Raw genomic sequence first — 10,938 nt, forward strand, 5'->3', positions numbered from 1 at the left:
TAATTTTGGTGACAGTTATTTCTACATAGGCTACTATATTGACAGCGTAAATTGTAATAAGTGTCACCAGTGTTACAACGGTTCACTGGTGCCATCTATTGCCTCACTGATTCACAGATCTTTTTCGTGAAACAAATCCTAGCCTGTTTGACATTATCCTCCCTCTTAACACTTATTAGGTTGTATTCTCCTGCCCAGACATTGCTGACGCATACCATATTTTCCAACGCCTGGATAGGTATTTTACATATCAGCTAATCACATAAATTATAGCAATCTGGTGCCGTTGAGAAAGTTAAACAAGGAACAGTCATTTGTGTTGGTAATATTATTTCTAGTCAAGAGCACATCTAGAAAAGTAAAGAAGTGGAATTTATGGAAGCCCCCCCCAAAAAAAAAAAAATCTGACGAGGAGTTATGCAATAGTAAATCATAATTATGAGATAGTAAGTCATTATGGGATAGTCAGTCATAATAAGGAGATAGTAAGTCATTATGGGATAGTCAGTCATAATAAGGAGATAGTAAGTCATTATGGGATAGTCAGTCATAATAAGGAGATAGTAAGTCATTATGGGATAGTCAGTCATAATAAGGAGATAGTAAGTCATAATTATGAGATAGTAAGTCATTATGGGATAGTCAGTCATAATAAGGAAATAGTAAGTCATAATTATGAAATTGTAAGTCATTATTATGAGATATAAAGTAATTATGAGATAGCAAGTCATTATGAGAAAGTAAGTCATAATTATTAGATATGTAAGTCATAATAATGGATTACTAAGTCATAATTATGAGATACTAAGTTATTGTTGTGAGAAAGTAAGTCATTATTGTGAGATAGTAAGTCATAATTGATATATGTAAGTCATAATAATGAGATACTATGTCCTAATTAAGAAATACAAAGTCATTATTATGTGATATAAAGTCATAATTATAAGATAGTAAGTCATATTTATGAGCTAGTGATAATAATGAGATAGTAAGTCATAATTATGAGATTATAAATCCTATTATTAGAGATAAAGTCATAATTATGAGATAGTAAGTCATAATAATGAGATTGTAAGTCATTATTATGAGATTTAAAGTCATAATTATGAAATAGTAAGTCATATTTATGATATAGCGATAATAATGAGATACTATTTTTATTTATTTATTTCACCTTTATTTAACCAGGCAGGCAAGTTGAGAACAAGTTCTCATTTACAATTGCGACCTGGCCAACATAAAGCAAAGCAGTTCGACACATACAACAACACAGAGTTACACATGGAGTAAAACAAACATACAGTCAATAATACAGTAGAAAAATAAGTCTATATACAATGTGTGCAAGTGAGGTGAGATAAGGGAGGTAAAGGCAAAAAAAATTGCCATGGTAGCAAAGTAAATACAATATAGCAAGTAAAACACTGGAATGGTTGATTTGCAGTGGAAGAATGTGCAAAGTAGAGATAGAAATAATAGGGTGCAAAGGAGCTAAATAAATTAATAAAGTAGGGAAAGAGGTAGTTGTTTGGGCTAAATTATAGATGGGCTATGTACAGGTGCATTAATCTGTGAGCTACTGTGACAGCTGGTGCTTAAAGCTAGTGAGGGAGATAAGTGTTTCCAGTTTCAGAGATTTTTGTAGTTCGTTCCAGTCATGGGCAGCAGAGAACTGGAAGGAGAGGCGGCCAAAGGAAGAATTGGTTTTGGGGGTGACCAGAGAGATATACCCGCTGGAGCGCGTGCTACAGGTGGGTGCTGCTATGGTGACCAGCGAGCTGAGATAAGGGGGGACTTTACCTAGCAGGGTCTTGTAGATGACCTGGAGTCAGTGGGTTTGGCGACGAGTATGAAGCGAGTGCCAGCCAACGAGAGTGTACAGGTCACAGTGGTGGGTAGTATATGGGGCTTTGGTGACAAAACTGATGGCACTGTGATAGACTGCATCCAATTTATTGAGTAGAGTATTGGAGGCTATTTTGTAAATGACATCGCCAAAGTCGATGATTGGTAGGATGGTCAGTTTTACAAGGGTATGTTTGGTAGCATGAGTGAAGGATGCTTTGTTGCGAAATAGGAAGCCAATTCTAGATTTAACTTTGGATTAGATATGTTTGATGTGAGTCTGGAAGGAGAGTTTACAGTCTAACCAGACACCTAGGTATTTGTAGTTGTCCACATATTCTAAGTCAGAGCCGTCCAGGGTAGTGATGTTGGACAGGCGGGCAGGTGCAGGCAGCGATCGGTTGAAGAGCATGCATTTAGTTTGACATGTATTTTAGAGCAATTGGTGGCCACGGAAGGAGAGTTGTTTGGCATTGAAGCTCGTCTGGAGGGTTGTTAACACAGTGTCTAAAGAAGGGCCAGAAGTATACAGACGGGTGTCGTCTGTGTAGAGGTGGATCAGAGAATCACCAGCAGCAAGAGTGACATCATTGATGTATACAGAGAAGAGAGTCGGTCCAAGAATTGAACCCTGTGGCACCCCCGTAGAGACAGCCAGAGGCCCGAACGACAGACCCTCCGATTTGTTTGGCGTAAAAGCAACACAGCTCATCACCCTGAACACATTATCCCCACTGTCAAACATGGTGGTGGCAGCATCATGGTTTGGGCCTGCTTTTCTTCAGCAGGGACAGGGAAGATGGTTAAAATTGATGGGAAGATGGATGGAGCCAAATACAGGACCATTCTGGAAGAAAACCTGATGGAGTCTGCAAAAGACCTGAGACTGGGATGGAGATTTGTCTTCCAACAAGTCAATGATCCAAAACATAAAGCAAAATCTACAATGGAATGGTTCAAAAATAAACATATCCAGGTGTTAGAATGGCCAAGTCAAAGTCCAGACCTGAATCCAATCGAGAATCTGTGGAAAGAACTGAAAACTGCTGTTCACAAATGCTCTCCATCCAACCTCACTGAGCTCGAGCTGTTTTGCAAGGAGGAATGGGAAAAAACTGATAGAGACATACCCCAAGCGACTTACAGCTGTAATCGCAGCAAAAGGTGGCGCTACAAAGTATTAACTTAAGGGGGCTGAATAATTTTGCACGCCCAATTTTTCAGTTTTTGATTTGTTAAAAAAGTTTGAAATATCCAATAAATGTCGTTCCACTTCATGATTGTGTCCCACTTGTTGTTGATTCTTCACAAAAAAATACAGTTTTATATCTTTATGTTTGGGGTAAATCCAAGACAACACATCACTGAGTACCACTCTTCATATTTTCAAGCATGGTGGTGGCTGCATCATGTTATGGGTATGCTTGTCATTGGCAAGGATAGGAAATGGAATAGAGCTAAGTACAGGCAAAATCCTAGAGGAAAACCTGGTTGAGGCTGCTTTTCAACAGACACTGGGGGACAAAATCACAATTCAGCAGGACAATAACCTAAAACACAAGGCCAAAATTACACTGGAGTGGCTTACAATATCAAGACAACATTGAATGTTCCTGAGTGGCCAAGTTACAGTTTTGACATAAATTGGCTTGACAATCTATAGCAATACTTGGAAATGGCTGTGATCAACAAGCAACTTGACAAAGCTTGAAGAATAAAAAATAAATAATAATGAGCAAATATTGTATAATCCTGGTGTGCAAAGCCCTTACAGACTTACCCAGAAAGACTCACAGCTGTAATCGCTGCCAAAGGTGATTCTCACATGTATTCACTTAGGAGTGTAAATATTTAATTAAATTAGATATTTCTCTATTTAATTTAGAAAAAAAAATCAAAAAATGTCTGAAAACATGTTCTTAGACATTTTTTGATTTTCTTTCAAAATGATGTAGACAAATATATAATTTAATTAAGTATTTACACTTCTGGTATTATGGGGTATTGTGTGTTGATGGGTGAGACAAAAATGTAAGGAATTGGCAACTCTTTCTCATTCTGAGAAATAATCATCTTCCTATCCAGGCAGGCCACTTGATTTCAACATCTAAACAAAGTGAACAGGCTGTTGTTCAAACAGTTAGAGATAGACAGGAAGGTGTATTCATTGTTAGCAAGCAAATACATCCACGTTGGCTAGACTTTAAATATAAAGACTAACTGGCTACTCACTAGCAGTGGACTTCTGCCTGCTACCAGAAGTTGGTAATTTTTAGTGGATGTGCATTGTGCATGGTTCTGGTTAGATTTGTAACAAAAACTGCATTTTCATAGACAGACTTGAAAGCCAGATCAATGATTATTGCAAACAAATTAGGTTACACTATTTTGATAAAATAATACAATTATTAGTGGGTCTTATGGTTGAAGGCTTATGTTTAGCCTAGCTATAATTTTATAAGCCCTGAATTCATTAGATTATTCCTGACTGTTTGAAATGCAGTGTATTGACCTTCAATTGTGCAACAAAGCTTGTTTAGAGAAAAATATTTTAAAAATCAAGATATATATATTGTGAATCTCCATAAGTTAGATATGATTTATAGGCCACAGTGCCCAGCCCTACTTGGGTGGCTGGAGTCTTTGACAATTTTTAGGCCCTTCCTCTGACACCGCCTGGTATAGAGATCCTGGATGGCAGGGAGCTCAGCCCCAGTGATGCAATGGGCCGTACGTGCTACCCCCTGTAGCGCCTTGCGGTCGGATGCCAAGCAGTTCCCATACCAAGCAGTGATGCAGCCAGTCAAGATGCTCTCTGTGGTGCAGCAGTAAAACTTTCTGAGGATCTGAGGGCTCATGCCAAATCTTTTCAGCCTCCTGAGGGGAAAAAGGCGTTGTCGTGTCCTCTTCATGACAGTGTTGGTGTGTGTGGACCTTGATAATTCCTTAGTGATATGGACACAGAGGAACTTAAAGTGCTCGACATGCTCCACTACAGCCCTGTCAATGTGGATGGGGCCGTGCTCAGCCATTCTGTAGTCTACGATCAGCTCCTTTGTCTTGGAGTGCAATAGAGATTGCTTCATCTGTGGATCTGTTAGGGCGGTATGCAAATTGGAGTGGGTCCAGGGTGTCTGAGATTATGGGGTTGATGTGAGCCATGACCAGCCTTTCAAAGCATTTCATGGCTACAGATGTGAGTGCTACGGGGCAATAGTTATTTAAACAGGCTACCTTGATATTCTTAGGCACAGGGACTATGGTGGTCTGCTTAAAACATGTAGGTACTACAGACTGGTTCAAGGAGAGGATGAAAATGTCAGTGAAGACACTTGCCAGTTGGTCAGTGCATGCTCTGAGTACGCGTCCTGGTAATCAGTTTGGCTTTGTGGCCTTGTGAATGTTAACCTGTTTACAGGTCTTACTCACATCGGCTACGGAGAGCGTGATCACACAGTCGTCCGGAACAGCTGGTGCTCTCATGCATGGTTCAGTGTTGCTAGCCTCGTAGCAGCATAGAAGGTATTTAGCTTGTCTGGTAGACTCGCATTCCTGGACAGCTCTCCGGCTGAGTTTCCCTTTATAATCCATAATAGTTTGCAAGCCCTGTATTTGTATTTTATAGGGATCCCCATTAGTTCCTGCTAAGGCAGCAGCTACTCTTCCTGCGGTCCAAACTCATTAAGACACTTATATAACACATAAAACAAAACATAAAACAGTACATCATATAACACTGTCACACCACCACATATCTACAACACAAAATGTATGTGTGAGTATGTGTGTATCTGTACCTGTGTGTGTGTTTCTTCACAGTCCTTGTTGTTCCATAAGGTGTTTTTTTTTATCTGTTTTTGAAATCTGGAGGCGTGGAGGCGCTGGAGGGACTCCCTGTCTCTCCCAGCGGTCCATAGTCTGGACGACTCGGTTCATCACAGCGCCGAGATGGTGAAGCATCGCCGCGTGCTCCCGGACGTCCTCCTCTACCCCCACGACGGGGGCACCCGCTCCTGTTGACTCCATTGATGGGTGTGGAATTCTGTAACGGGGTGAGTGACTGGTTTCCGGGAAGTCAGGCGCAGGAGAGCAGAGATGGGTGATAACCGGAGAACTTTAATTTACACCCTGGCCCAAAGGCACAGGCGAGGCAGCACAAAGCACAACCACGGTAACATGAATCGGATTAATCAAGACAAACAAACCTAGGTTTGAAACAAACCTAGCGCAAGCCAGCCTGTAGCGTAACACCCTACACAAAAAAACAATTCCACACACAGACATGGGGGAAACAGAGGGTAATATACATTTAGTCTGATGAGGGAATGTGAACCAGGTGTGCGAGAAAACAATACAAAACAAATGGAAAATGAAAGGTGGAGCGGCGATGGATAGAAGACCGGTGACGTTGACCGCCGAACGCCGTCCGAACAAGGAGAGGGACCGACTTCGGTGGAAGTCGGGACATTAGCCCAAAATATTTCTAAAACTTAAAGAATTGTATTTGTAAGAAAACACTCACTAAACCCTAAACCTCAACTAAATATTGTAATAAATAATGTGGAAATTGAGCAAGTTGAGATGACTAAACTGCTTGGAGTAACACTAGATTGTATACTGTCATGGTTAAAACATATTGATGCAATAGTAGCTAAGATGGGGAGAAGTCTGTCTATAATAAAGCGATGCTCTGCCTTCTTAACAACACTATCAACAAGGCAGGTCCTACAGGCCCTAGTTTTGTCATACCTTGACTACTGTTCAGTTGTGTGCTCAGGTGCTACAGAAAATAACTTAGGAAAATTGCAATTGGCTCAGAACAGGGCAGCACGGCTGGCCCTTGGATGTACACAGAGAGCTAATATTAATAATATGCATGTCAGTCTCTCCTGGGTGAAAGTGGAGGAGAGATTGACTTCATCATTACTATTATTTATGAGAGATATTGACATGTTGAATACACCGGCCTGTCTGTCTAAACTACTTGCACACAGCTCGGACACCCATGCGTACCCCACAAGACATCCCACAAGAGGTCTCTTCACAGTCCCCAAGTCCAGAACAGACTATGGGAGGCACAAAGTACTGCATAGAGCAATGACTACACGGGACTATTCCACATCAAGTTACTGACACAAGCAGGTAAATTAGATTTCAAAAACAGATTTTTAAAAAACCTCATGGAACAGCAGGGATTGTGAAGCAACACAAACATTGGCACAGACACATGCATAAACACAGACAAACACACACACACACACACACACACACACACACACACACACACACACACACACACACACACACACACACACACACACACACACACACACACACGATAACAGACGCACTATACATACACATGGCTTTAGTACTGTACTGTAGATACAGTATGTTGTAGTGGTGGACTAGGGGCCTGAGGGAACATAGTGTGTTGTGAAATCTGTGAATGTATTGTAATGTTTTTAAAATGGTATAAACTGCCTTAATTTTGCTGGACCACAGGAAGAGTAGCTGCTAATGGTAATCCATAATAAATACAAATACACACGCACCCTCCCTTGAGCTTTACCAACTCTGCCGTTCTGTGCTGCCGATGTAAAGAAAAACCAGCTAGATTTATATTTACCATTTTCTTGTTCAGCCACAACTCAGAGAAACATAGGATATTATAGTTCTTCAGATCACGTTGATAGGATAGTCTTGAATGGAGCTCATACAGATATGTAAGTCATAATAATGAGATAGTAAGACACTATTATGAGATACAGTATATAAGTCATGATTATGAGAGTAGTAATGACTGCTCTTCCCCTCCCTAAAATGGGCTCAGTGTGAGGTGTATGAAGGTGGCATGTGCTCCAGAGAGAAAAAGTAATTATAAAACCTTTGGGTTATTTACCTTGTGTAAATAGGGTTTCTGAGAGAGTATTATTCCTTTTATACCTATCCTACTATGTGCTGTAATGTAAGTATGAAGCACAAGGGTGAGGTTATTTACCTGCAGCAAATAAAGCTTCGGAGAGAATTATTCCCTATATAATATAGATGATTGATGCTGTCTTTTAGGCTATTTCAATCACTAGGAAACACTGGCAAAGTGATGCCAGACCACACAGAAAGGTGAGGCAATATGTCAATAAGAAAAAATTCCCCAGAAGTCTGAGAAAATAAAATGATGAAGCAGGTGCTAGATGCACCTAGAAACCTAGAATCAATGATACTGACCTTCAAACCTTACCCCAGTTTCGGTGAGGTAACTTTACGTGACCATGTTCTAGAAACATTTTCCCTATCACCAAAGGGACCACTGATGCACAATTGTGCCACTGACGCACATATCTATTTTATGTATTGACTGTGGCTAGAAATTCGGTAGGGTGATTAAAAAAATGAAAACATATTTTGGGATAGAGACTCATCATGAGCGGTCCTTTAAACGACACATTTTATTCTGATCAACCATGCTTAAATAAACAGTAAACAAATAACTTATAGACATCATAATTCGTTAAAAAACATTATATCATTAGATAAATCTTGTAATTTAAGAGAAAGAGTGTAGACTCAGTATTATGCTCAGTAATCCTTGAGGTTTCTGTTAAGCATTGTACATTCAATCATGCTCTTTTGAATTGAAGGTACCACATTCCATTTATTTTTCACAGGCTCAACTGTAAGCATGTCCTGGTCAAGCATGGAGGAGTATTTGAGGCATAACAAGAAGACACAGTCGATAACGTGGCACACAACCATTGGTTAATGCATGCAATGTCTGAGCAGGGAAATGAGACAGGGCCTGCAGTCCAAACATGTTATTTTTGACCCCTCAGCCGGATGCAGTTTGACTGCCATCTGAAGTGGAGGTCCATTTCACTAACGTTACCCCCTCAGCTCTCGATTCAGCTTGAGGTAGCGAGTGAAGAACCATGATCACTTGTGGGGTTGATATGACCCACAATTCAATGCAAACTGTACTCATACTTCGGTGGTTAAAGCATATGACGACTGCATTTTCGGCATGTCAGACAAAATTATGAAGCTAGCTTAACCCTTGTGCTGTCTTAAGGGTAAAAAATATGACCCACCACTATGTTTAACAGGAAAGAAACCCCCCTAAATTATATTTTTTCAACTTGAAATGTATGACTTTTCCTTGTGACTCGAAAAAGTTAAACATCTCCTTTGTTCATATTTCCATGAAAGCTGTACATCACCAGGGTACAAAGACTGTCTTAGGGTCATTTTTGACCAGGCAGTTATAAAACGATTTACACACCGCTAAAACCACACACACACACACACTTTATTTTTGTATTTAATTTTTTTTATTTCACCTTTATTTAACCAGGTAGGCTAGTTGAGAACAAGTTCTCATTTGCAACTGCGACCTGGCCAAGATAAAGCATAGCAGTGTGAACAGACAACACAGAGTTACACATGGAGTAAACAATTAACACACAATTAATCTTCTCCTTTCCCCCTTCTGATGACCAGGTGGCGAATCGCATCTCTGCATGTCTGGCAGACATATCAGTGTGGATGACGGATCACCACCTCAAGCTGAACCTCGGCAAGACGGAGCTGCTCTTCCTCCCGGGGAAGGACTGCCCGTTCCATGATCTCGCCATCACGGTTGACAACTCCATTGTGTCCTCCTCCCAGAGCGCTAAGAACCTTGGCGTGATCCTGGACAACACCCTGTCGTTCTCAACTAACATCAAGGCGGTGGCCCGTTCCTGTAGGTTCATGCTCTACAACATCCGCAGAGTACGACCCTGCCTCACACAGGAAGCGGCGCAGGTCCTAATCCAGGCACTTGTCATCTCCCGTCTGGATTACTGCAACTCGCTGTTGGCTGGGCTCCCTGCCTGTGCCATTAAACCCCTACAACTCTTCCAGAACGCCGCAGCCCGTCTGGTGTTCAACCTTCCCAAGTTCTCTCACGTGACCCCGCTCCTCCGCTCTCTCCACTGGCTTCCAGTTGAAGCTCGCATCCGCTACAAGACCATGGTGCTTGCCTACGGAGCTGTGAGGGGAACGGCACCTCAGTACCTCCAGGCTCTGATCAGGCCCTACACCCAAACAAGGGCACTGCGTTCATCCACCTCTGGCCTGCTCACCCCCTACCACTGAGGGAGTACAGTTCCCGCTCAGCCCAGTCGAAACTGTTCGCTGCTCTGGCCCCCCAATGGTGGAACAAACTCCCTCACGACGCCAGGACAGCGGAGTCAATCACCACCTTCCGGAGACACCTGAAACCCCACCTCTTTAAGGAATACCTAGGATAGGATAAAGTAATCCTTCTCACCCCCCTTAAAAGATTTAGATGCACTATTGTAAAGTGGCTGTTCCACTGGATGTCATAAGGTGAATGCACCAATTTGTAAGTCGCTCTGGATAAGAGCGTCTGCTAAATGACTTAAATGTAAATGTAACAAGTCAATAACACAGTAGAAAAAAAGGGGAGTCTATATACAATGTGTGCAAAAGGCATGAGGAGGTAGGCAAATAATTACAATATTGCAGATTAACACTGGAGTGATAAATGATCAGATGATCATGTACAGGTAGAGATATTGGTGTGCAAAAGAGCAGAAAAGTAAATAAATAAAAACTGTGGGGATGAGGTAGGTGAAAATGGGTGGGCTATTTACCAATAGATTATGTACAGCTGCAGCGATCGGTTAGCTGGTCAGATAGCTGATGTTTGAAGTTGGTGAGGGAGATAAAAGTCTCCAACTTCAGCGATTTTTGCAATTCGTTCCAGTCACAGGCAGCAGAGTACTGGAACGAAAGGCGGCCGAATGAGGTGTTGGCTTTAGGGATGATCAGTGAGATACACCTGCTGGAGCGCGTGCTACGGATGGGTGTTGCCATCGTGACCAGTGAACTGAGATAAGGCGGAGCTTTACCTAGCATGACACCCACACAAACAATGAGGCATTTAGATTATGTGTGCTACTGATTGAACTCAGTCAGCAGCTCCTGAAGAGGAAGATCACCATGGTCTGCAAAGTTAGAAAGAACAAGCCTGAGCTCACCCCTGTACTCCTCGCAACAAGTGGGAGAGAGGCCTTCTCATCAAAGTTT

Source organism: Oncorhynchus keta, chromosome 30, assembly GCF_023373465.1.
Source record: "Oncorhynchus keta strain PuntledgeMale-10-30-2019 chromosome 30, Oket_V2, whole genome shotgun sequence".
Lineage (NCBI taxonomy): Eukaryota > Metazoa > Chordata > Actinopteri > Salmoniformes > Salmonidae > Oncorhynchus > Oncorhynchus keta.